This window comes from Ailuropoda melanoleuca, chromosome 12, assembly GCF_002007445.2.
Source record: "Ailuropoda melanoleuca isolate Jingjing chromosome 12, ASM200744v2, whole genome shotgun sequence".
Taxonomy (NCBI): domain Eukaryota; kingdom Metazoa; phylum Chordata; class Mammalia; order Carnivora; family Ursidae; genus Ailuropoda; species Ailuropoda melanoleuca.
This window is the reverse complement of record NC_048229.1, coordinates 26,192,751-26,196,463: the sequence shown is the minus strand read 5'-3', so window position 1 is coordinate 26,196,463 and position 3,713 is coordinate 26,192,751.

The following is a 3,713-nucleotide window of genomic DNA, read 5'->3' as shown; positions in this document are numbered from 1 at the left end:
GGAGCTCATCTTGCCCAACACTCAAGACTCCTAGCTTCGCCCGGGAACTCCTACACCCACAGAATGGAACCTGTAGAGAAGAGAGTTGAAACCGTGAGCCAGGATTTCGCTCCTCCAAAACAAATCTACAGACTTTTTCTACTTTCTCCCAGTACCACTTCCTGCTCCCTGTTTGTACACGTGTCTGTCTGTCTCTCTCTCTGGCGCAAGAATGTAAACTCCCTTGGGACAGAGACGGTGTCTGCTTTGGGTGCCCCACCAGTGCCTAGAGCTGGAGCTGGCACACCGAGAGGAAAGAGCAATACTGAACACTCATTCTCCACTATGATCGGTCACCCTCATTGCATTCTCCAAGACACCAGTGACACACAGGTGTGTCAGTCATCTCGACTGTATAAAAGTGACAATGAAATGCCATCGTTAAATTGCTATAAAGAAAAATAATGCCCTGCCCACCTAGGTTACATGTCCAGTAAAAACGTCCTTTAAAAATGAAGGTAAAATACAGAATCTTAACTATTGAGAACAGACTGATGGTTACCAGAGGAGATGTTGGGGGGAACAGGTGACTGGTGTTAAGGACAGAACTTGTGATGAACACCAGGTGTTGTATGGAAGTGTGGAATCACTACACTGCACACCTGAAACAAATGTCACACTGTATGTTAACTGGACTTTGAATAAAAACTTTAAAAATGAAGATAAAATAAAGATGTTTCCAATCAAACACTGAGTTGCCAGGGGCTGGTGAGCTGTGGGTCTAAAGTTACTAGCTCTCAGTTACATGACGAATAATTCCGGGGATCTAGTGTACAGCATGGCAACTATGGTTAATAGCACGTACTTGAAATTCGCCAGGAAAGTAGATCTCAACTGTCCTCACCACACACGGGAAAGATAACTATGTGAGGTGAGTGTGTTAACTAGCTTGATTGTGGGGATCATTTCACAATGAGTATGTGTGTTAAATCACCATGTTGTACACCTTTAAGAAAAATCACTTACAACTTAAATATATACAATATTTGTCCATCTTACCTCAATAAAGCTGAAAATTTCAAAATAATTTTTTAAAGCAGACAGAATTCATTGCCAGCAAATACACACCCACACCAAAAACTACCTAAAAACTTTTTCAGACAAAAATATGACAGAGAGACACAGAAATGGTCAATGTGGGAATGAACATGCAAGAATATTAAACCTTAATAATATGTTGTATTATATTAAAATATATAATAAAATATATATAAATAAAATATATATAAAATAAAAAATAAAACATATAAAATATATAAAATATTTATTTATTCATATATTAAGACACTAACATATGGGGTAAAACACAGAAGCGGTGCCACAGGATGAGAGGAAGTAAAGAAAGCTCAGCTGCTCCATGATTCTCGTATTGACCCCTTATGACATCATCTCAGGCAAACCACCCGTCAGAGATAAATACTGAACTCTCTACAGTAACCACGGTAACAAGAGAATGTGTAACTTACAGAAAATACTTAATTCCTTCAAAAAATGACGAAGAATAAAAACACAGAAAACGAGAACAAGAGGACATAGCAAAACCCCGAGGTGTTGGCAATCATAGAAACATAAATGGAATAAGTACTAACTCAAGAAAACTATCTGTCAAACTGGATTAAAAAGTGAAAGGCACATGGCAGGTATCAAAGCACAGAACATATAAAGTTAATGTGAAAAAAAATGCAGTGCTCACACCCTAATCAGAACAAGTATAGCTGTAACATTATCTAAGTACATTTAAAGGCAAATTTGTCACAAAACACGGAGGACATTTTATAATAGGACCGGTCCAGCAGGAAGATAGAGAAGCTCTAAATTTTTATGTACCTAGTAACATAGCTTCAAATTACGTAAAGCAAAAACAAAAATAAAAAGATGATGAACTGGAGATTAAAGGTTTAAGGGAACAGGCAGGAAAAAGTACAAGACACAGAACATTTGACCCACATCATTAACCAGCTTGACCGAACTGACGTATAAACATAGAACACTCCCCCAACAACTGTGATAAAAACATCCTAATTTTACTAATGGTCAGAACACTTGTAAATAAAGTTTTATTGAAACAAAAAAAGAACACTTCAAGAGGCATCTCACACATGAGGTTATGCAAATGGCCCATGAAGGGGACTCATCAGAAAATTCCCGTTAGATCCACAAGAAAAGAATTCTAGGGGCCCCTGGGTGGCACAGCGGTTAAGCATCTGCCTTCGGCTCAGGGCGTGATCCCGGCATTATGGGATCGAGCCCCACATCAGGCTCCTCTGCTATGAGCCTGCTTCTTCCTCTCCCACTCCCCCTGCTGTGTTCCCTCTCTCCCTGGCTGTCTCTATTTCTGTCGAATAAATAAATAAAATCTTAAAAAAAAAAAAAAAAGAATCTACCCCAAACTGGAGCAGCTAGAATTTAAGGGCCGACATGCAGTGTTGTCACCGGTGTGGAGCTGGAATAACCACGCCTCCCCCGCACGAGTGTGAGAAGATACAGCCTCTGTGTACCGCTCCCTGGCAGCAAATCCTAGAGCTACAAGTGCACAGATCCCACAATTCCCCTCCCAGGTACGTGTCCAAAACACATGGACAAGAGTGTTTACAGCAACTCTAGCTGGTGACAGTCAAACACAGGGAAGAAGCCAAATTTCCACCAATGTGGAAATGTGTTCCATCCATACAATGGCATTCTATACAGAAATAAAGATAAAACCAACCAACACATACGAGAGCGTGAATCAACGTCACGATCATTACGTCGAGCAGAAGAGAACGATCACAACAGCTACACACTGCATAATGTCTTTATATGAAGCTCAGAAATTAACCCGCCATGATACAATTTAGAATCGTGGTTAGTTCTGGGGGATCCTGGGAGGGGCACTGGGAAGCATTCTAGAGCACTGGAAATATTCAGGGTCGAATAGGGAGAGGGTGCATTGCGCTGTATGCAGAAGGCCTTAAGCTGCTATCAGGACAAGTCTGAACCAAATGGGTGAATTAAGTCAAGCAGAGAAAGACAATTATCATATGATTTCTCTCATCTATGGAACATAAGAACTAGGAAGATCGGTAGGGGAAGAAAGGGATAAAGGAAGGGGGGATAATCAGAAGGGGGAATGAAGCATGAGAGACTATGGACTCTGAGAAACAAACTGAGGGCTTCAGAGGGGAGGGGGGTGGGGGAATGGGATAGACTGGTGATGGGTAGTAAGGGGCACGTATTGCATGGTGCACTGGGTGTTATACGCAACTAATGAATCATCGAACTTTACATCAGAAACCAGGGATGTACTGTATGGTGACTAAAATAATAAAAAAAATTATTATAATAAAAAAGTTAACAGAGAGCGGAGATGTCCACCAACAGATGAATGGATAAAGAAGACAGGATGTCATGAGCACTGGGTGTGATACACAACTAATGAATTGTTGAACACTACGTCAAAAACTAATGATGTACCATGTTGGCTCACTGGATTTAAATTTTTAAAAAGTTAACAATTTTTCTCACTGGTGTAAAAGGGGGAAAGGATTTTCCTCATTTTTAAATTTCCATCTTACCGAGGTATAATCGACAAAACTGTAAGATACTTAAAGGAGTATATTGCGGTGGTTTGATAAATGTATACGTTGTGAAGTGTTCCCCCTCATCGAGTGAATTAACACATCACCTCGATTATA